We start from the raw sequence: 24318 nt of genomic DNA on the forward strand, positions 1-24318 counted from the left end.
TTCATATCTTTGAATCTGCTTCCTAACTTGTAAAGATGGTTAGGGGAGTAATGATACCTTTTGAGACAATTTTGAAGATTAGATAAAAGTCTATGTAAAGTGTCTAAGGTAGTGTCTTAATATATGCCAGTATGTTTATTATTATTATGTTTATTATTATTATTACTTGGTAATAATTAGCTGTTTTATATTCATGACTAAAATAACCACAGTAATCCTGTGATACTGTCATTATTTCCTTCTTACAGCTAAGGAGACAGACTGGGTTGTCTTAAGTTACCAATATGCCAAGGTTGGTGGTAGATCCAACATTTGAAGCAAGACTTTTTTTTTTCTTTTTTTTTTCCTTGCTTTGAAAATTTAATAATTGCCTTTTAGAGCCAGTACAGGGGTAAAACATGTGGGCTCTGGAACTATCTGTGTTAGAGTCCTTGTGCCAGACCTTTAAATTACTTAACCTCTTTGTGCCTCACTTTCGAGAGAAGGAGATTGCTTACCTTGCAAGGTTGTGGGTGAGGACTAAATGAACTAATGTACATTAAGTGTTTGGAACTGTGGGTATAGGCTAGGCGGATACTCAGTAAGTTGTTATTTCTTCTCCTCTCATTAATACACCATGCTACTTTTAGTCTGAACCTTTTAAAAGCTCTCTTATTGAAAACATTAAATGAGGCTGAAATTATTACCCTTTTATAATTTTTTTCATCAAGTAGTATTAACCTTTATGGTTAGTTTCCTAATATAATAATTATGGATTTTACTGGTGTGAATTGCTTATATTATATAGGAACATTTCACTTTGAGGGAAAATTACTCCATGGTATTTTTCCCCCCACCTCCTTTCTGAGCTTTTCTTACATAATGTCATTTATTTCTATGGCTTCTGTTCAGTGTTGGTTACTCCCAAATTAACATAAGAAGTTTGACCTCGTTCCTGATTTCATTCCTTAATTGTTTTTTCTTCTCTCTCCAATTAGTAATTAAATTTACTATTTTTGTTCTTTCTCACACTCTCTCTTCTCCTTTATGCTTATTGCTTTTGGTTTAGTGAAGATCCTTCTCATTTTTTTCTTTTTCTTTGATATCTGATTTTATTTGAAACTCTTAGAGGTTTTTTTTTTTTTTTTTTTTTCTTTTTCTTTTTTCTTCCCCATTTTTTGGCCATCCCACGGCATGTGGCATTCCTGGGCTAGGGATCAGTTCCGAGCTGCAATCGCAACCTAAGCTGCAGCTGAGGCAAAGCCAGATCCTTAACCCACTGTGCCAGGGGATTGAACCTGCATCCCAGCACTCCCAAGATGCTGTTGATCCTGTTGTGTCACAGCAGGGACTCCTAGAACATTTTATTTTTGACTAGACTCAGACGTAGGGGACAGCTTCTCTCTCTCAGTAGCCTGTTCCTAGCAGTTTTTCTTTGGCCTCCTTCATTCTCTTGGCCAACAGTTTAGTGTATTCTGCAGCCTTTCCTTACTGTTCTTGGTACCCTGTTCCTTCAAAGCAGTATGCTGATGTTTGTGTTGCAGGACACGTGGAGTAACAAACATTGATGATGGGTTTTTTGGTCCTAGGTTTCTTACCTCTTTGTTTAGGGCTTTCTTACAACGTACTGGTGAACATCCTCTTCTTCAGAGAGATCAAAAAGTTTGTGAATCCTAGCTATTTTGGTCTCCAGTCAGTCAGCATATACATGATTTACATTCTTTTCTTCCATTCCCTTGATGATTTCACTTTCTTTTGTTTTTGTCTTTTCTAGGGCCGCACCCATGGCATATGGAGGTTCCCAGGCTAGGGGTCTAATCAGAGCTGTAGCCGCCAGCCTACGCCAGAGCCACAGCATCTGTCTGAGACCTACACCACAGCTCATGGCAATGCCGGATCCTTAACCCACTGAGCAAGGCCAGAGATCGAACCTGCAACCTCTTGGTTCCTAGTTGGATTTGTTAACCATTGAGCCACGACAGGAACTCCTTGATAGTTTCACTTTCTTGGTGTTACCTTTTGAAGCACAAAAGTTTTTTGGTTTTGTTATAAATCCCCACTTACCCTTGTATTAAGAGTTGAGCCCAGTCTCTCTCCTTTGTTGTTATATAGTCTTGACACTTAAAGGGGTCTGGAATAAGCTATTGTGTGGCATTAAAATTATTTCGTGAAGGATGCATTTGAGTTCCTGAAATCTCTGATCTGCTTAAAAGCAGATAGTTCTTCCCCAAAGAACCCACTTGTCCTAAATTCTCTTGTCAGGAGTTCCTGAGGTGGCTCAGCAGGTAACGAACCTGACTAGAATCCATGAGGACGCAGGTTCGATCCCTGGCCTCACTCAGTGGGTTAAGGAGCCAGGGTTGCCCTGAGCTGTGATGTAGGTTGCAGACAGAGGCCTGGATCTGACATTGCTGTGACTGTGGAGTAGGCTGGCAGCTGCACCTCCAATTCAACCCCTGGCGTGGGAACATTTGCCGTGGGTGTGGCTCTCAAAAGACCAAAAAAAAAAAAAAAAAAAAAAAAAAAAAAAAAAAAAATTTCCCTCCCCAGAGCAGCCAGGGAAGATTGACTCTTATCATTGGAGAGAGAAGTCTCTCCACCACACCTAAACAGGCATTGTTGCAAAACTACGATATCTCTCATCTGTTCTTGTTCGAGTCCATATATCTTTCCTAAAGTCACTTGTTTTCTTGTAAGTGGTCTTCCCTTTCCCCAATTAAGACACTATATGAGCTCTAGATTTTAAACATCTTGAGTCACATTTTTCTATGAACTCCTATACATATGTATATGAGTGAAAGTCCGTCTTTTCTCTGGCTAATTTGTTTTCTGGGAGGAAAAAAAAATGTTTCCTCTGTGCATCCTAAATATGTTTATTGGTTGGCACTGTACAAATCAAACTGACAAAAGAAGAGTGCATTTTAGAGTGTGATAAGACGAAGGAAAAGGACGCCGAGTTCCTAATGGTGGCAACCTCTGGGAAGTTAAATATATGAGGAAGTAATGGAAGATAAGGGCTAGTTAGTAAAGTTAAAAGTTTATTTAAAAATTCAGGTATAATTGATCTGTAACATAGTAGCTTCAAGTATACAGTATAATGACTTAATATTTGTATATACCATGAAATGATCGCCGCAGTAAGTCTAGTTACAGTTAACATCCATCACCGTACATAGTTAATTTTGTTTAGATTCTGCGTATGAGATCAGACGTTTTTCTGTCCTTCTGTCTTTGACTTATTTCACTTAGCATAATGCCCTCAAGCTCCATCTGTGTTGTTGAAAACAGCAAGATTTCCTTCTTTCATTTAATGGCTGAATAATACTCCATTGGAGTTAAGTTTGGAATTGAATTCCAGCTCTATCAGTTACAAGTGTTAATGACCTTGTGGGCTGTGGACATGTTGCTTCTCTTAGTCTCTAAGCATAAACACCATATATCTCAGGGTTGCTGGAAGGATGAATAACAAATCACATAAAAGAACTTAGGTAGTTCCTGGCAAATAGGTGCTCAGCGTTTATTAGTTTTATTCTCTCAGTTATTATGTACTGAAGACAATAATTTGCCAATCTAGAAGTTGACTTCTGTTTTCAAAATACTTGTACTTGCCTACAGCCAAAGACTTCCTTAATACTGTTAAATATAGTTACATCTTGGGTTCTAGAAATACATCAAGAGGCTAAGCTAGAAATGGCAATTACTTTATTTTCTTTAAATTTTTTTTTGTATTTTAAAAACACAGGTTGAGATCTTCCTATATATATAATGCTTTTTGACTTTTCAATTTAATGATGTATTTTGGACTTTGGTCTAGGTCAGTACCTGAATTGCCTCATCAGTTTTAGTTTTATATGTTTATACCACAGATTGCTTAACTTTTCTATTGCAGGACATGTAGTTAATTTTCAGTAATTTGCTCTTAACACCTGTCTCTCCATGTAAATACAAAAAATGTAGCATATGTTGCCATTGCTTGGTATCTTGGAGTTGAAGCTGGCATATAGAGAAGAAAAGAGTCAAGGAAAGGAATAGAATTAGAGCCAAGAGCAGTAATGGAATCATCCTGAAAGCCTTCTCTACTTTGGGATTACTATTTTCCCAAGATAATAAACTCTTTTTTTGTTGTTGAATACAGTTGGACTGGGGATTTTTTTCCCCTTGACATTTCACAAATCCTTGTGGGAGTTCCCCTCGTGGCGCAGTGGTTAATGAATCTGACTGGGAACCATGAGGTTGTGGGTTCAAACCCTGGCCTAGCTCAGTGGGTTAAGGATCTGGCGTTGCGGTGAGCTATGGTGTAGGTTGCAGAGATGGCTTTGATCCTCCGTGGTTGTGGCTGTGGCATAGGCTGGTGTCTACAGCTCTGATTAGACCCTTAGCCTGGGAATCTCCCTATGCTGCAGGTGCAGCCCTAGCAAAGACAAAAAGACCAAAAAAACAAATCTATGTGGATATTAATACATCCTTATCTTGCACTTCTCTAAGTGGAAATGCTCTAGTGTTTTATAATGAAGTTTATTTGCTCTTTAATTCTGAAAAGTACTGTTTATCATTAAAGAATTTCCCTTCTTGATTTGCTCTAAGAGATTTATATAAACCAGGAATAGTGAGCCGTTTAATTAAGATGATCTTGTGGGTTTTTTTTTCCCCTGCCTATCAATAAAATTAATTGATAGAGTCTCTGATATTGACAGTCTTTGCAGAGAAGTTTTTTGTAAGAGAGAAATTGCACATTAGTGAGAAGTGAAATCATGTGCATATTTATTTGTCTCATATAAAACAAATTCCTAAGCTGTGGTCTAACCACCTGTGAATCAATACCTCTGGCTAGGAGAATTGCTATATCCCCATCAGCTTAAATCTGTTTTACCCGAAACCATTTACTTGCCAAGAAGATGGAATTATCCTGATTATCATGGCCAGTTAGGGCCTATTTAATGGAGTTAGATGTTACAACTAACCCAAAGTTCATTGCAGCTACATTATCAAAAAGGGTTGTGATGGTCGTAGAGGAGGTAGGCACATATCCACATTGTTTTGGGTATCTTGGCAATGGAAAAATATGAGATAAATAAGAGATAAATATTGGAGAGGAAGAGACCAATGTTGCAAAACAGTATTGTAGGCTTTTTTCTTGCAAATGGAGTCAGGTTTGTTCCCTACTGAACCCCAAGGTTTAAATAAGAGTAATTTAAACCAACTGTGGCGATTTCATTTCCCTTACTAGCATCTGGTTTAGTAATGGTATGATTACTTATTTCCATTTCTGCTAGTTCAGTGTGTGTAGTATTCTTCCTTATTGTGGTCTTAATTTTAATTTTTATTCCAAAGGTGAGAGGGGACAACTTGTGTATTGGATATTTTCCCCTCATCTGTGATGTACCTGATGACATTTTTTTTCTGTTGGGTTGTGTGTTTTTCTTCATTATTTATAGGTGTTCTTTGTATATTCTGGTTACCAGCTTTTAAAAAAAGCTGCGAATACCTTCTCCCATATTGAGGTGTTAGTTTTAATATAGTAAAGCTTATCTTTTATTTCATCATTTATATATTTACTTATATTTAGTTTGGTTTAAGAAATCTTTCCAGACTTGGGTAATAAAAAAAGTCTCTTGTTTTAAACCTTTGTCTTTCATTTCAGTTCACTGGAGATGCTTTTTAATTTTTTCCCCCCATCAACAACAGGATAGAGGGAGTTGTGTTCATGGCTCAGCGGTTTTTGAACATGATAGTATTCATGAGGATGCGGGTTTGATCTCTGGCCTCGCTCAGTGGGTTAAGGATCCAGTGTTGCCATGAGCTGTGGTGTAGGTTGCAGATGTGGCTTGGCTCCATGTTGTTACGGTTGTGGCGTAGGCTGGCAGCTGTAGCACCAATTTAACCCCTACCTGGGAACTTCTATATGCTGTGAGTACAGCCCTAGAAAGCAAATACACACACACACACACAGACACACAGACACACACACAACAGGATAGAGATTGAAACTCATTTTTTCCTTTATGAATATTTGGATTCATTTATTAAAGAGTCTGTCTTTCCTGCATTGATCTGCAAAACTATCATACTTCAGTTTCTGTTTGTGTGTGTCCGTATTTGGACTCAGTTCTGTTCTTTTTTTTTTGTTTTGTTTTTTTGTTTTTTTGTTTTTTGTTTTTTGTCTTTTTGTTGTTGTTGTTGTTGTTGTTGTTGCTATTTCTTGGGCTGCTCTTGCGGCATATGGAGGTTCCCAGGCTAGGGGTCGAATCGGAGCTGTAGCCACCGGCCTACGCCAGAGCCATAGCAACGAGGGATCCGAGCCGCGTCTGCAACCTACACCACAGCTCACGGCAACACCGGATCGTTAACCCACTGAGCAAGGGCAGGGACCGAACCCGCAACCTCATGGTTCCTATTCGGATTCGTTAACCACTGCGCCACGACGGGAACTCCTCAGTTCTGTTCTATGATCTATTTGTCTGGATTCATTTATTAAAGAGTCTGTCTTTTCTGCATTGATCTGCAAAACTATCATAATTCAATTTCTGTTTGTGTGTGTCCATATTTGGACTCAGTTCTGTTCTATGATCTATTTGTCTGTCATCACTGTGGTAAATTTTGCTATCTGTTAGGACAAATTCTACCCCTCACTTTTTCATGGGTGTTTTGGTTTTTTTGCACATTCAGATAAATTTATTTTATTTATTTTATTTTATTTTTTTTGTCTTTTCAGGGCCATACTCGCAGGATATGGAAGTTCCCAGGCTAAGGGTCTAATCGGAGCTGTAGCCGCCAGCTTACACCACAGCCAGATAAAGCCGTGTCTGCCACCTATACCACAGTTCACAGCAATGCCAGATCTTTAACCCACTGAGCGAGGCCAGGGACTGAGCCTGCAACCTCATGGTTCCTAGTTGGATTCGTTTCCTCTGCACCACGACGGGAACTCCGAGGCAATTTTAAAATCTATTGCTGGAGTTCCCGTGGTGGCGCAGTGGTTAACGAATCCGAGGTTGCGGGTTCGGTCCCTGTCCTTGCTCAGTGGGTTAAGGATCCGGAGTTGCCATGAGCTGTGGTGTAGGTTGCAGACGCGGCTCGGATCCTGTGTTGTTGTGGCTCTGGCGTAGGCCGGCAGCTACAGCTCCGATTCAACCCCTAGCCTGGGAATCTCCATATGCTGTGGGAGCGGCCCAAGAAATAGCAAAAACACAAAACAAACAAAAAAACAGACAAAAAAAATTAAAAAAAAATTAAAATCTAGTGCTTAAAGTCTTTCAGGTGCTCTGTATCTATAGAATACTTTGGGGGAGAATTGACATCTTTATGATATTGAACATCTTTATGACATGAACACAGTATATTATTGTAAGCATTTAGGTTTTATATAATTATTTTTAGTAAGTTATTATAATATTCATCATATGGGTCTGAAACATGTTTGGTTAGATTCTAAAAATGTACTTAAAATATGCTTTTTGATTTTTTTAATTTTAAATTGTTTTTTCAGTTGCTTTGGCTAATATATTGAACTGCGGTAGATTTTGGTATACCAAATTTGTCCACCTTGCCAAGCTTTTAGTTTTCCAATATTTCACTATTTATGGGTTTCTTTTCTTTCTTTCTTTCTTTTCCCCCTTTTTTTTTTAATGCTTTTTAGGGCTGCACCCCAGGCATATAGAGGTTCCCAGGCTAGGGGTCAACTTGGAGCTCTAGTTGCGGTGTATGTACAGTGTGTTACTTTGATACATTTATATATTGTAATATGATTGCCAACATGGCAATCTTAATTATGTTGCATAATTCTAGTACACTCCTGTTGTCTATATTTATTATTCTGTGCATTAGGGCTGTATGGCTTATCTACTACTCACTACAAGTTTATGCCCCTAAATACCGTCAGTCTTATCCACCATTCTCCCTACCCCATGCATCCTCGGGTAACCACTGTTGTACTCTTTTTTTATAAATTTAACCTTTTGGATTCCACTTTATTATAAATGATGACATACAGTACTTGTCTTTCTGTGATTTATCTCACTTTGTATAATGTGCTTAAGTTCCATCCATGTTGTTTCTAAGGCAGGATATACTCCTTTCTCATGGTTTGATTCCTTTGTGTACCTATACCTTTTGTATTTTATCCATTTATCCTTTGATGGGCATGTGGGTTTTTTTTCCCTGTATCTTGTGAATAATGCTCTGATAAACGTGGAAAGGCATGAATCTTGTCAAAATCCTACTTTTATTTCCTTTGAGTATATATCCAGAAGTGTAACTGCTGGATTGTAAGGTAGATCTGTTTTTATTTTTTTGAAGAAAAACCATATTGTTTTTATTGAGCAGCAGTGCTGTCTTCCATAGTTAACACAGTGGTTGAATCAGTTTACATTTCCAGCAATGATGTATAAAGGTTCCCTTTAAACCACATCTTTGCCAGCACCTGTTGTCTCTAGTCTTTTTCTTTTTTTTGCTGTGCCCAGGGCATGTGGAAGTTCCTAGGCCAGGGACCGAACCAGTGCTGCAGTTGTGACCTGCCCCATAGCTGCTGCAGTGCGGAATCCTTAACCCACTGCACACAGGGGAATTTCCATGTTGTCTCTTTTCTTGATGATGATGGGCATTCTAACAAGTGTGAGGCAGTATCTTATTTCTTTTTTTTTTTTTTTTTTTTTTTTTGTTGTTGTTGTTGTTGTTGCTATCTCTTGGGCCGCTTCCGCGGCATATGGAGGTTCCCAGGCTAGGGGTTGAATCGGAGCTGTAGCCACCGGCCTACGCCAGAGCCACAGCAACGCGGGATCCGAGCCGCGTCTGCAACCTACACCACAGCTCACGGCAACACCGGATCGTTAACCCACTGAGCAAGGGCAGGGACCGAACCCGCGACCTCATGGTTCCTAGTCGGATTCGTTAACCACTGCGCCACAACGGGAACTCCAGTATCTTATTTCTTGATGATTGTTGATGTTGAGCATCTTTTCATATGCCTGTTGGCCATTTTGATTTTCTTTCTTGGTGGGGGGTTGTCTCTTTAGTTCTTCTGCCCATTTTCTTTTTCTTTTTTCTTTTTCTTTCTTTTTTTTTTTTTTTGTCTTTTCTAAGGTCATACCTACAGCATATGGAGGTTCCCCGGCTAGGGGTCCAGTCAGAGCTGTAGCAGCTGGCCTATGCCAGAGCCCCAGCAACATGGGGTCTGAGCTGCGTCTGCATTCTATACCACAGCTCACGGCAATGCCAGATCCTTAACCCACTGAGCAAGGCCAGGGATCGAACCTGGAACCTCATGGTTTCTAGTCGGATTTGTTAACCACTGAGCCAGGACAGGAACTCCTGCCCATTTTCTAATTGAGTTGTTTGTTTTGTTTGTTTGTTTGCCATTAAGTTGACTAATTTCTTTAGGTATTTTGTATATTAATCCCTTATCCCTGCATATGATTTGAGAACATTTTCTCTTCAATGTTTTTGCATTTTGTTGTTTCTTTTGCTAGGCAAAAGCTTTTGCATTTCATGTAGTCCCATTTGTTGCTTTTTACTTTTGTTGTTTATGGTTTTGTTGTCATGTCCAAAAAATCATGACCAAAACCAATTTTGGTGAGCATCTTCCCTACGTTTTCTTATAGGAAAAGAAAATGGTATCAGGACTTGTGTTTATCTTTGATCCATTTTGAGTTAATTTTTGTGAGTGGTGTTAGATTGGGGTCCAGTTTCTTTGTTCTGTCTGTATTTCTCTGGTTTTCTCAGTATTGTTCATTGAAGAGACTGCCCTTTTCCCATTGGGTACTTTTGGATTCCTTGTTGGGTATCAGTTGCTGGGATTTAATTGTGGGCTCTCTACTCTCGATTCTATTCTGTTGGCTGATGTATCTGTTTTTGTGCTGGTACCAGTCTGTTTTATTACGTGGCTTTGGGGCATAGTTTGAAATCTTGGAATTGCTTTGGCTGTTTGGGGTCTTTTGGGGGTCCACACAAGTTTTAGGATGATTTCTTTTATTTCTATGAATAATAATGCCTTTTTATTTGACTGGAATTGGGTTGAATCTGTAGACAGCTTTGGGTTGAATTGCTATTTTAGCAATATTCTTTTGATCCATGAACATGAGATATCTTTCCATTTGTTTGCTTTGTTTTCTCTCAGTGTAGTCTTGCAGTTTTAATTATACAAATCTTTCATTTCCTTGGTTAAATTTATTTGATGCTTTTGTAACTTAGTTTTCTTTGTTTTTCAGATGCTTTATCTTTAGTATGTTGATTTTATATCCTACCATCTTGCCAAAATCATTGATTAATTCCAGCAGTTTTTTGATGTATATTTGGGGATTCTGTACAAGATCATATCATCAGCAAATAGCAAGTTTTACTTTATTTCTAATTTGAATGCCTTTTTTTGTCTTGCACAAATGTTTTAGCTAGGACTTCCAGTAATACATTGAATAGGAGTAGTGAGAGTGGGCATCCTTATCTTATTCCAGATCTTAGAGAAAACACTTTCAATTTCTTTCCAATGAATATAATGTTATCTATGGGTTTGTTTTATATGGCCTTTGTTATGTTGAGGTATGTTCTTTCCATACTCAGTATGTTAGGGGTTTTTCATCATGAAAGGATTTTATATTTTTCAGTATTTTTTCTGCATCTGTTGAGATGAGCATTTGATTTTTTTGTCATTTATTTTATTTATACCTGTTTCATTTCATTTCATTTCATTTTATGTTTTTGGTCTTTTAGGGCCACATCAGTGGTATAAGGAGATTCCCAGGCTAGGGATCTAATCGGAGCTGTAGCTACTGCCCTACACCACAGCTCACAGCAACTCGGTATCTGAGCCATGTCTGCAGCCTACACCACAGCTCACAGCAATGCTGGATTCTTAACCCATTGATCAAGGCCAGGGATCAGACCACGTCCTCATGGATACTAGTTGGGTTGGTTAACTGCTGAGCCACTACAGGAACTCCTCTTTACACCTGTGGATGTGCATAAATTGAACCATCCTTTGCATATCATGGATAAATCTCATTTGGTCATGGTTTGCTGGTACATTGTTTGCATCCATATTCTTGAATTTAGTTTGCTAATAATATTGTTTGTATCTATATTCATCAGGATTACTGGTCTATATGTTGTTCTGGTGGTGTCCTTACCTGGTTTTGCTATCAAGGAAATGCTAGTTTTGTAGAATGAGTTAGGACATGTTTTCTCGTCCTCGATATTTTGGAAGAGTTTGAGGAGGATTGGGGTTAGTTCTTGGTAAAATGGGGGTTAATGTTTGGTAGAATTCTCCGGTGAAGCTGTTTGGTCCTGGAGTTTTCTGTGTTGGCAGATTTTTAAATACTGATTTAATCTCTTTAATCGTTATTGGTCTGTTCAGATTTTATGTTTCTTCTTGATTCTTGGGAGGTTCTATGTTTTTAAAAATGTATCCATTTCTTCTGAATTATGTGATTTGTTGGCATAAAACCGTTCATGGTAGTCACTTGTGATTCTGTGAATTTCTGTACTGTCAATTGTAGTATCTCCTTTTTTGTTTAAGTTTTTACTTTTATTTATTTTTTTTTATGGCTACACCTGCAGCATGTGAAAGCTCCCAGACTAAGGGTCAGATTGGAGTTGCAGCTTCAGCCTATGCCACAGGCATGGCAACACTGGATCCATGCTGCATCTGTGACCTAAACCACATCTTACGTCAATGCCAGATCCTTAACCCATTGAGCCAGGCCTAGGATCAAATAGACCTTCTCACAGAGACAAGACCGAGTCCTTAACCTGATGAGCCACAACAGGAATTCCTTGTTTATAATTTTGAGTCTCTTTTTTTTTTTTCTGTAAGTATAGCTAAAGGTTTGTTAATTGTGCTTACCATTTTTAAGAACCAGCTCTTAGTTTCATTGATTCTTTCTGCTGTTTTTTTTTTTTTTTCCAGTTTCCATTTTATTTCTGTTTGATCTGTATTATGTCCTTCTTTTTGCTAATTTTGGACTTTGGTCTTCTTTTCCTAGTTCTCAAGTGCACTTGAGAAGAATGTGCATTCTGCTGCTTTTGAATGGATTGTTTTGTACATGTCCAGTCCATTTGTTCTAAAGTACAGTTTAATTGCAGTGTTCCCTTGGTCATTTTCTGTCTGGACTCTCTGATCTATCCATTGCTTATAGAGGGTTGTTGAAGTCTACTACTGTTACTTTTGTTGTCTACTTCCCTCTTAAGATTTGTTAATATTTGCTTAATATCTTCAGTGCTTGAATGTTGGAGGACATCTATATTTAGTTTTGCTATATATTCTTTTTTTTTCAGTCTTTTTATGGCTCACCTGTGGTATGTGGAGGTTCCCAGGCTAGGGGTCTAATTGGAGCTGTAGCTGCCGGCCTACACCACAGCTCATGGCAATGCCAGATCCTTAACCCACTGAGTGAGGCCGGGGTTCAAACCCACAACCTCATGGTTCCTAGTTGGATTTGTTTCTGCTGCGCCACGACGGGAACTCCTGTTATACCTTCCTGATGTACTTACCACCTTATCATTATATGATGACCTTCTTTGTCTCTTGTTACTTTTTAGGCTTGAAGTCTATTTTTTCTGATAAAAGTATAGCTATGCTTGCCTTCTTTAGTTTTCAGTTGGCTTGGAATATCCTTTGACTTTGAGTCTATGTGCGTATTTGAAGTTGAAATGAGTCCCTTATAGACAGCGTATATTGAGTCTTGTTTTTTTAAATCCATCTAGCTGCTCTAAGCCTTTTGGTTGATGAGGTCAGCCTGTATACATTTAGAGTGATTATTGATATGTAGGTATTTACTACCTTTTGTCTTTTGCCTTCTGGTTATTTGGTTTTTCCATTTCTTCCTTTTCCTTTTATTTTTGTCTACCTTTGTATGTGATGGCTTTTCGTGGTGATTTGCTCAGTCTCCCCTTTTTTATGTTTTGTGCCTCTGTTCTCAATTTATGCTTGACAGTTACCATGAGCTTTGTATAAAACATACGTAAATAGTTCTTTTTCTGCTGACAGCAATTTTCACTCATCTTTAATAAAGACTTCAGCCTTTTTTACTCTTCCTCCTTGATATTTTTGATGTCACAGATTATCTTTTTATGCTGTGATTTCATTACCAAGTTGTGATAGCTATACTTATTTTTAATGCTCTTTTCCTTTCAATTTTATACTATAATCAAGAGTTTAATTTACAATTCTAAAAAAGAAAAACAGTTTTCTAATTCTGTTTATCACTTTAATCAGAATTTTGAGTACTTTTATCTTTTTGTTTCAGCTTAAATTGCTCATCCCAACATTTCGTGTAAGGCAGTCCAGTGGTAGTGAACTCAGTTTTTGTTTGTCTGGGAAAGCTTTTATGTCATCTTTATATCTGAAGGATATCTTTAGCTATTTTGAATTTGTCATTCCATTCTTTCCTGGCCTGTCGAGTTTCTGTTTAGAAATCTGCTGATACTCTAATTTGGGGATCAGGGGGATCCTGTCTGTTTCTTTGGCTACCCTTAAAATTCTTTATTATTGACTGTACAATTTTAACATAATACTGGAGAAGGTCTATTTGCATTGAGTTAATAAAGTGTTCTTTTAGCTTCATGGACTTGTATATCAGTTCTTTCCAGGTTAGGGAAGTTCTCAGCTATTATTTCTTCAAATACAATGTCAGTTACCTTCTTCTCCTTCTGGTATGCCCATTAATCTTGTGTTAGCTCCCCCAGTGGAGTCTGATAGTTCTCATAGGATTTCTTCAGTTTTTAAAAGTCTCAGTTCTCTCTCTTCTTCACCTAAATTATATTTCTGTTCCTATCTTCAACATCGCTTATTCTGTCTTCCATCTCATCTGCCTAATTTCCATTGCTTTCTAATATATTCATCTAATTTATTGAGCGCTTCAGCCCCAGAATTTCTGTTTGGTTCTTTTTTACAATTCCAGTCTTTTTGGTGAAGGACTCCCATTTGTTAATTTTACTCCTAAGATTGTTATATCACCTTTCTGAGTTTTCTTACAGCTTGTTGAATTTCTTAACGACAGCTATTTTGAATTCTTCATCAATTAGGTCACACTATTCCATGTATTTGTGTTTTGGATGCTGGAAAATTGTCATTTTCTTTTTGTGATACCATATTACTGTGATTTTTTTCGCATTATTTGATGAAAAGTGCTTCTGTCGTTGCATTTGAAGTGGCGAACCGTTCTTATTTAGGTGAGGCTTTGTTTTACTTTGATTCTAATAGTTTAGTAGGTTGGTAATTAGGACTTGTTTTCCAGGTGGCGCTATGTAGCACAAGTTTTTGGTTGCTAGTACTGACTCTTGGCTAAGGTTGGGAGCCATAAAAAATGCTGGCAGAGAAAAAGTGGTGGCAGCATAGTGGGAAGAGGTGTGTGCTTAGCAGTTTGGGCTTTGAGTGTGCCCTCAGGCTGATAGGATGATCCTTGAGTTGGGGAGGGTGGGGTAGGTGGGCTAAGAGGTCTATGGTGGCCCTCTTTCCAGAATGTCAGGGAAGATAGGATAGTTTTTAGTTCTCTTTTCCACCTTCCCTTTTGTTTCCCTCCATTTCATCTACCAGAAAGGGCTTGTTGACCTCCTGCTGGACCTGGTAGCCACTTGCTTTGCTTCCCAGCCTCTTTCAAGGTCCTGTCCACCCACTCTTGGGTGCACAGATCGTCGGATCTCTTGGGTGTCATGCTGTTCTGAGCAGAGGTGCTTTTTTGGTTGAGGATGTTCTGATTAGTTGTAAATTGAAGGGGAGAGATAAACTACTTAATGCCATCATGATGTATCACCATCATTTTTTTTTTTTTCTTTTTGAGATAGAAGTTATAGTCTCTTCCTTTTAAGAAAAAAATGGTTTTCTTGGAGTTCCCGTTGTGGTGCAGAGGAACTGAATCTGACTAGGAACCATGAAGTTGTGGGTTCAATCCTTGGTCTCGCTCAGTGGGTTGAGTATCCGGTGTTGCTGTGAGCTGTGGTGTAGGTCATAGACACAGCTCGGACCTGGCATTGCTGTGGCTGTGGTATAGGCCAGCAAATGTAGTTTTTTTTTTTTTTTTTTTTTGCTTTTTCTCTGCCATGTTTTACTATTGCTACTTTTCATACTAGCTTAGTTTAGTTACTGTACATACAGATCTATCCACATTTCATTGATATACTAATTAAAAAATTTAAAGTTTCTATTGTGTCTTTTTGTGTTTATTTTTATTTTTGTGTTAACTTTATCTGATCTGTTTGCTGATTCTCATTTTGCATACCTCTTTTGGACTCTCTGAGTCTTCTGATGTACCTTTTTTTTTTTTTAGGGCTGCACTCACGGCATATGGAGGTTCCAGACTAGGGGTCCAATCAGAGCTGTAGTCACCAGCCTACGCCACAGCAACACAGGATCCGAGCCACGTCTGCGACCTACACAAAACTCACGGCAATGCCAGATCCTTAACCCACTGAGCAAGGCCAGGAATTGAATCTGAGTCCTCATGGATGCTAGTTGGGTTCATTAACAGCTGAACTACGACAGGAACTCCCCTGATGTACTTTTTGATTTATCCTTAGGCAGTTATATTTGTAAATGAAATTCTTAACTAGTCAGTATTGGTGTGGATGTGGGCTTCTTTAGCCATTGTACCATTTGGGATTATTTTCTCTAGATGGGTCCTTATAAGGGACTGGGTAGTTCTAGTTTCTCTGTATAGAAAAACTATAGGTTATCTCTGGTATGGTAAATAAACTTAGACAAGCTTTAAGAGTAGGATTATTTTTAGAGTATGTGGGCTGGGAGCATACTGGTAGGGCTTGTGTCTCCCATGAACAAGACAGATGGCTAAGAGAGCATTTGGGTCATGAAATCCCGACTTGTTTTCTCTTGCAGTCTGTGCCAAGTCAGGAATGCTCAGGTGCAAAGTCTTTATGTCCTTTATGTCTTACTTCTGCTTTGGTTTCTAGCGGACTTTCAAAATCCTGTGTTTTTGTGTGTGTGTGTGTGTGTGTGTGTGTGTTTAGCTATTTCTTGGGCTGCTCCCGCGGCATATGGAGGTTTCCAGGCTAGGGGTCCAATCGGAGCTGTAGCCACTGGCCTACGCCAGAGCCACAGCAATGCGGGATACGAGCCGCGTTTGCGACCCACACCACAGCTCACGGGAACGCCGGATCCTCAACCCACTGAGCAAGGGCAGGGACTGAACCCGAACCCGCAACCTCATGGTTCCCAGTTGGATTCGTTAACCACCGCGCCATGATGGGAACTCTGTTTTTGGGTTTTTTAAAAAGCTTTTCAGCTTTTTAGGGCTGCACCCATGGTTATTGAAGTTCCCAGGTCAGGGGTTATACCAGAGCGGTAGCCTCTGGTCTATACCACACAGCAATGCCGGATCCAAGGCCCATCTGCGGTCTACAGCACAGCTCATGACAACGCGAGCCTCTTAACCCACTGAGTGAGGCCAGGGATTGAATGGGAGTCCTCATGGTTACTAGTTAGATTTGTTACCACTGAGTCATGGCAGGAATTCCCATATTGCAGCTTTAAAAGGTCATCGTTATGCTCTTTGACTGTGGATTGTAACCTATGTATGCCCTGTCACAGAATCTGTTATTCAGATGTGATCTTTAAAGCAGTTGAAGGTCAGGAAAGGCCTTTCCCTCTTCCTTGCAGCAACCTAAGACTTTTTGTTTAAGCGTAGAGGTTCCAGTGACTCCTGTTAGAAGTATGAAGGAGGTAGGCCAGACTGTGGTCCTAGGCTCCTCATCAGCTACAGAGACTTCTCTTTTTTAGATATTTTGTAACTTAGAATATGGTGAGAGATTTTGTTTGAATGTAGCACTCAGCTGCTAAGAGAGTGTTTGAAAATCATTGTTAGATGACCGAGGCTTTGAGACTGAACTGGAATTCTCTTGGTGACTGTCTGTTACCTTCTTCTCCTTCTGGTATGCCCATTAGTCTTATATTAGCCCTCCTAATGGAGTCCGATAGTTCTCATAGGATTTCTTCAGTTTTTAAAAGTCTCAGTTCTCTCTCCGCTTAAATTCTATTTCTGTTGCTATCTTCACCATTGCTTATTGTCTTCCATCTCATCTGCCTAATTTCCATTGCTTTCTAATACATTTAGAAATAAATCAATATAGGAGTTCCCTGGTGGCCTAGTGGTTGAGGATCCGGCATTGTCCCTACTGTGGAAGGGTTAGATCTCTGGCTAAGAAACTTCCAAATGCCATGGATGTGGTCAGAAAATATATCAGTTAGCATAACACAGGCAACATTTGGGGTTTTTTCCTCCTTATTTAGTTATTGTATTCAACCTGTAGTTTTGTCTTCTGCTTTTTTGTTTGTTTGTTTTTTCCTTTGAGGGCTGCACCCCAGCATATGGAGGTTCCCAGTCTAGGGAGAGAATCGGAGCAACTCCAGATCCGAGCGACAACACCGGATCCTTAACCCACTGAGCAAGGCCAGGGATTGAACCCACAACCTCATGGTTGCTAGTTGGATTTGTTTCCACTGCTCCATGAGTGGAACTCCTGTCTTCTGCTTTTCTAGAAAGAAATGTGATGGTGAGGAGCCTATCATCAGCCTACTTATTTTTGGTATGTTTTCCCTCCCCCCCTCCTTCCCTCCCCTTTTTTTAACTGCCACACTTGCCGCATACGGAAAGTTTCCAGGCTAGTAGTTGAATCGGAGCTTCAGCAGCAGGTCTGTGCCACAGCCATGGCAACACTGGATCCTTAACCCACTGAGTGAGGCCAGGGATTGAATTTGCATATTCATGGACATTATGTTGGATTTTTAACTCGCTGAGTCACAACGGGAACTCCTCTTTTTTTTTTTTTTTTTGGTCTTTTTGCCTTTTCTAGGACCGCTTCTCACGGCATATGGAGGTTCCCAGGCTAGGGGTCTAATCGGAGCTGTGGCCGCCAGCCTATGCCAGAGCCACAGCAACGCAGGATCCAAGCCGTGTCTGCAACCTACACCATAGCTCACGGCAACGCCGGATCCTTAACCCACTGAGCAAGGCCAGGGATCGAACCTGCAACCTCATGGTTCCTAGTCAGATTTGTTAACCACTGCGCCATGACGGGAGCTCCAAGAATTAATTATTTTTTAGTTTTTAGCTTTTGCTTTTTTTTAGGCCCGCACCCTTGGCATATGGAGGTTCCCAGGCTAGGGGTCAAATTGGAGCTACAGCTGCTGGCCTACACCACAGTCACAGCAACTCGGAATCTGAGCTGCATCTGTGATCTACACCACAGCTCACGGCACTGCTAGATCCTTAACCCACTGAACAAGGCCAGGGATCGAACCTGCAACCTCGTGGATCCTAGTCGGGTTCATTAACCACTGAACCACAATGGGAACTCTCTTTTTTTCTTTAAAATTTTTATTTTATACTGGAGTATAGTTGTGTTAGTCTCAGGTGTACAAGCAAGTGATTCAGTTCTACACAGACATGTATCTATTCTTTTTCAGATTCTTTTCCTATGTAGGTTATGGAATATCAAGTAGAGTTCCCTCTGCTATACATAGGTCCTTGTTGAGGTATGTTTTCTATCTTCACAGTTTTTTGTTTTCCTTGTCCTGTCACCAAGGAAGATATGGTAAAGATATTGTACCATGGTGCAACTTACAAATAATCTGTGAGAATCCCTTTTAAACATAGAGAGATTCCCCAAAATTCTTGGTTCACGGTGCTCTTAGCACTTCCATCATTTTAGAGCCAAAAAATAATTCCTAACAGATCTGTTTAAGTTAGGTACAAATAGCTTAAAACGTATTTATGATCTAAGAATTACACTTCCATTGAAAGAAAAAATATTTCTAAATAATTATTAAATAACAAGTTACTTATTGATAGGATGTATGTGCCTCTTGGGCCTGTGCAAGTTCTGAAGTCTTATAATTTGGATTGGACACTGCCACCTGCATTTCCTATTTTATGTTGATTTCCATGTAGTACTTTTTATCACATCAACTGTCCCAAACCCAGTTTCTCAAAGGTATGGTAACCATCAAAAGGAATGTAGGAAGACCTCATGTTGAAATGGAACTCCCTTGAACTAGTAATTGACCTGGTGTCTTACATCTCTTGAGAACTGCTGTTTTCCTTGATAATTTAAAATATCCCACAATACCTGTGAGTTTGCTGTAAAGTCCAGGATGTTTGGAGATGTCTTGGTATACAATTTAGTAACTGTAGGTATAGTGCTTTACAGTTTATGCAACATTTAAGCAAATAGTTGCAGTTTATATTTTGTAGAAGAGAAAATGGAGCTATCTTTGTAGGTTAAGTTATAGATATTTATACAAAGCTAAAATACTGAGCTGTTTGTTTGCATCTCAGAAGACAGTCTATATTTTAAAGTTTATTTCTGATTGCTATTTTTGACATGTAGTTCATTTTCTTGAGTGTTTAGTGAAAGAGTTTCTGTGAGTTTTCTTTAGTGGAAGAAAACTTAATATGTGCCAGGGGATTTAAAAGAAATAATCTTCTTTCAAAGTGAAAGATTAAACCATTTTATGTATTGACATTCTTTCTGTTGCAAATTTTTTTTTCCTGAGAAAATGTAAAAAAAAACATTAAAATTTAATTTACGAGTGTGCAGTAATTGAGTAACTACCTTAAAGGAATCTGTGAAGAACAGATCATGTTTAACTGATACTGTTGGAGAGCTGACTAGTAAGAATTGCAGATAGCTAGGAGAATATAAACAGTAAGATAATAGAATTGTAGAGTTTTAGACCTGGAAAAGAGTTGGAACAAGGATGGAGACTGAGGGTTGGGTCATCTAATGGAATTCATTGCATCATCTAATTGAAATCTTCTGTGTCTTTTAGGATCTTGCAGTGGGAGGTTGAGTGAGATTGTTTGGGAGGGAGGTAGGAAGGAAGAGAAATACTTCATGAGAGAGAGTGTGATTTTATTTTTTTGTTTGTTTTTTAGGGCCGAACCTGCTGCATGTGGAGGTTCCCAGGCTAGTGGTCCAGTCGGAGCAGCAACTGCCGGCCTAAGCCACAACCATAGCAGTGCAGGATCCGGGCTGTGTCTGTGACCCACACCGCAGCTCACGGCAATGCTGGATCCTTAACCCACTGAGTGAGACCAGGGATTGAACCTCTGTCTTGGTGGATGCTAGTCCGTTTCATTTCTGCTGCGCCACAACAGGAACTCCTGGTGTTATTCTTCTTACAGGTAGCAGTGTCCTTGACAGTCACTGTTTGCACTCGTGGCTCCTGGCTCAGAGGAATATCTGTTGCCTATTCTTTATTTAGAAGTTCAGTATTAGGGAAAATATTTATTTATTTATTTTTTTGGTCTCTTTTAGGGCTGCACTCAGGGCATATGGAGGCTCCCAGGGCAGGAGTCCAATCAGAGCTGTAGCTGCCGACCTACACCAGAGCCACAGCAACGCCAGATCTGAGCCCCGTCTGTGAGCTACACCATAGCTCATGGCAACACCGGATCCTTAACCCACTGAGCGAGGCCAGGGATCAAACCTGTGTCCTCATGGATGCTAGTCGGCTTTGTTAACCATTGAGCCACAACAGGAACTCCAGGGAAAATAGATTAAGGAAACCTCGAAAGGTAGAGAATTCATAACATCTATAGATTATTGGTATTTGCTAAGGATTTTGTTGTTGTTGTTGTTGTTTTAGGGCTGCACCCTTGGCGTATGGAAGTTCCCAGGCTAGCAGTCGAATTGGAGCTGTAGCTGCTGGCCTACACCACATCCCCTGTAGCTCAGGATCTGAGCCACGTCTGTGACCTACCCCACAGGTCACAGCAACACTGGATCCTTAGCCCACTGAGCAAGGCCAGGGATCAAACCTGTGTCCTCATGGGTATTAGTCAGGTTCGTTACTGCTGAGCCACTACGGGAACTCCCAAGGATTGGTTTTTAAAACTACTTTATTACAAATGCTTTGAGGTCGATTTTGTCTGATGAATATTGCTACTCCATCTTTCTTTTGATTCCTGTTTGCATGGAATACTTTCTTTGATCCTTTCACTTTCAATTTCTATGTGTCCCTAGAACTGAAGTGGGTCTCTTGAAGACAGCATGTATATGGATCTTGTTTTTGTATCCATTCAGCCAGTCTATGTCTTTTGGTTGGGGCATTTAGTCCATTTACATTTAAGGTAATTATTGATATGTATGTTCTTTTTGCCATTTTATTAACTGTATTGGATTTGGTTTTGTTGCTCTTTTTTCATCCGTTCTTCTCTTGTTCTCTCCTCTTGTGATTTGATGACTATCTTTAGTGTTGTATTTGAGTTGATTTTTCTTATTTGAGTGTGTATCAATTGTAGATTTTTGGTTTGCAGTTACCTTGAAGTTTGGATATAGGAGTCTATATATATATATACACGAGATTGGTCTCTTAATTGCAAGTGCATCTCCAGTGTCGTGCATTTGTATCCTCCTCTTCTCACGATTTCTGATTTTGGTAGCACATTTGTGCGTGACTGATTTCATATCTTTACTGTATGTATACCTTTACTGGTGAGCCTTGTCATTTGTGGTATTTTTGTTTCTGGTTGTGGCCTTTCCTTTTCTGCCTAGAGAAGTTCCTTTAGTATTTGTTGTAAAGCTGGTTTAGTGTTGCTGAATTCTCTCAGCTTTTGCTTATCTGTGAAGGTTTTGATTTCTCCTTCAAATCTGAATGAGAGCCTTGCTGGGTAAAGTAATCTTGGTTGAACGTTTGTTTTTTCTTTTCATCACATTCAGTATATTGTGCCACTCCCTTCTGGGCTACAGAGTTTCTGCTGAAAAATCTGCTGACAGCCTTATCGGGGTTCCTTTATATGTTATTTGTTTCTTTTCCCTAGCTGCTTTCCATATTTTCTCTTTGTCTTTAATTTTGGTCAGTTTGATTAATATGTGTCTTGGGATAGTCCTCCTTGGGTTTATTTTCTATGGCGCTCACTGCACTTTGTGGATTTGAGTGAGTGGTTCCTTTCCCATGTTAGGGAAGTTTTCAGCTGCTATCTCTTTGAATATTTTTTCTGTCCCTTTCTCTTTCTCTTCTCCTTCTGGCACCCCTATAATACGGACGTTGGTGCGTTTAACATTGTCCCAGAGTTCTCTGACACACTCTTGATTTCTTTTCAATCTCTTTTCTCTCTTCTGTTCCACACATCAGTGATTCCCACTCGTCTGTCCTCCACCTCGCTTCTTTGTTCTTCTGCCTCCTGTATTGTGCTGTTGATTGCTTCTAATGAAAGTTTTATTTCAGTTATTGAGTTTGCGTCTCTGCTTGCTTAGGTTTTAAATCTTGTATTTCCTTGCTCAGTGTTTGCTGTAAAAAATTATCCATCTTTGGTTCCAGTTTATTTCCAGTGTGTTGCATCATCTTCAGCATCGTCCGTCTAACCTCTTTTTCCTGGAGGCTGAGAATCTCCTGGTGACTTAGGTGTTTCTTCTGGGGTTTTTTCTTGTTCCCTCATCTGAGTTATGGTTCTCTGCCTTTTCATTGTTAGAGGTTTTTGGTGAGGTCTCCTTTTTGCAAGCAATAGAATTGTAGCCTCTCTTACTTCTGGTGTCTGTCCCCCTTCTGGCCAGCGTTGGTACAGGGGCTTGCTGTAGGCTTCCTGAAGGGAAGGACTGGTGCCTGGCCACTGGTCGGTGGGGGTGATTCCTATCCGTCTGTTGGATGGGGCTTTGTCTCTGGGTGAGATTAGAGGTGGCTGTTTGCCTGGGGGCTCTTTAGGCCGCCTGTTTCCTGATGGGTGGGGCTATGATCCCACCTGGATTATTGTTTGGCCTGGGGCTTTTCAGCACTGATGAGTGGGGCTGGATTTTCCCAAAATGGCCACCTCTAGAGGAACACAGGCTGATGAATATTACCGAGAGCTTTGCCTCCAATGTCCTTCCTCCACAGCGAACCACAGTCACCCCCTGTTTTCCCAGGAGGTCCTGCAAGAACTGTGGTCAGGTCCAACCCAGATTCCTGTGAGGACTTTGCCTTGCCCTGGGACCCAGTGCACATGAAAGCCTGTGTGCGCCTTTCAAGGATGGAGTCTCCGTTTCCCCCAGTCCCATGGAGCTCCTGCACACAAGCCCCACTGGCCCTCAATGCCAGATGCTCTGGGGCCTCTTTCTCCCAATCCCAGATCCCCAGGCGTGGGGATTTGATGTGGGGCTCAGAACTCTCACTCTTATAGGCTAGTCTCTGTGATACAGTTACTTTTCAGTCTGTGGGCTTCCCAGCCCTTGGGTATGGGATTATTTATATCATGTAATCACCCCTCCCCTCCTACTGTCTTGATGTGGCCTCCTCTTTGTCTTCTGGAGTAGGATATCTTTTGGAAAGTTTCCAGTCCATTTGGTTGAAGGTTGTTTACCATTTGATTGTAATTCTGTTGTTTTTATGAGAGAAGGCGAGCTCCAATCCTTCTATTCTGCCAACTTAATCCCATCTCACACAAACACTTTGAAATAACGTATCTGTAGGAGAACTATCTTCAGTCCTGAATTCAAATAATGTCAGTATGCCATTTTTACCTACAGTAGAAATAAATTTTAATTCTCTACTTCCCATTAATTTAGTTCTGTACATATTTTTTTCATTTTACTTTACATCTTTCCAGAGGTTGTTCTCTTTTTGGTGTATGTTGTAGTGGCACCTGTTTTACAAAAGTGTCATTGTTATACCAATGACTCTACACACTACACACTTGAGAATATCATGTTTCTCACTTCTCAGTAATAGTATAGATGAGTTGATGCAACTTGCTCTTTGTAATGACTACATAACATTTCACGGTAAAAGATTTACCACATAGCCATTCCCTTGTTGAAGTCAGTTTTTTCCCATGTTTTTTCAATGTAAACAGTGCTGAATTAAATATTTTTTTACATTCATTTCAGTATTTTTATTCCTGTGAGATAGAGTTGGAAGGGAGGTTTGTCATTAAAATGTGATGGATATAATTAATACATTTCTTTTCAGACAGTCTGTGATTCTTCACATTTCCAACAATATTTGCCAGATCAATGGTTTTCAGATTGTTCTCTGGGGACTTTCTTGACAAGAAGAGCCAGAGGCATTGGGGTAACCCATCTCCCAAATTCAGCCAGAAGAGTTGCTTTTTAATCTCTTCAGTATATTTATTGCACATTGTTATATTGGTTAGAAGAATGAGTTTCATGATTAAAATAAGATTGAAGAATCATTGCTCTATGTAGTTAGATTTTTCTCTCTAGATCAAATTAGATGTTGAGATCACTGACTTTTTGGGTGTCTTGTGTTTTCCTCCCATTCCTGTAGTGTTTTTATTGAATCATACTTTAAGTATTTTTATTTATTTATTTTATTACTCAATGAACTTATTACATTTATAGTTGTACAGTGATCATCACAATCCAATTTTATAGGATTTCCATCCCACAACCCCAGCACAT

At 39.7% G+C, this 24318-nt stretch overlaps 1 protein-coding gene and 1 long non-coding RNA gene across 11 annotated transcripts in view; one reads left to right on the forward strand and one right to left on the reverse strand.

Annotated features, from left to right (window-relative positions):
* PDS5B (PDS5 cohesin associated factor B) overlaps positions 1-24318 on the forward strand; it is a 208855-nt gene that overhangs the window by 21608 nt on the left and 162929 nt on the right. The gene's annotated exons all lie outside the window — the stretch shown is intronic.
* Positions 1116-20468, reverse strand: LOC146398517 (uncharacterized). The gene is made up of 4 exons (XR_014819332.1): positions 20318-20468; positions 8732-10744; positions 6292-6754; positions 1116-1220 (listed from the first exon to the last, which is right to left on the reverse strand). It is a non-coding gene; the product is annotated as an uncharacterized LOC146398517 (long non-coding RNA).

Source organism: Sus scrofa, chromosome 11, assembly GCF_054392235.1.
Source record: "Sus scrofa isolate SSC_HxYL_T2T_F1_AM1 chromosome 11, Sscrofa_HxYL_maternal_Yorkshire_Landrace_v2.0, whole genome shotgun sequence".
NCBI classification, from domain to species: domain Eukaryota; kingdom Metazoa; phylum Chordata; class Mammalia; order Artiodactyla; family Suidae; genus Sus; species Sus scrofa.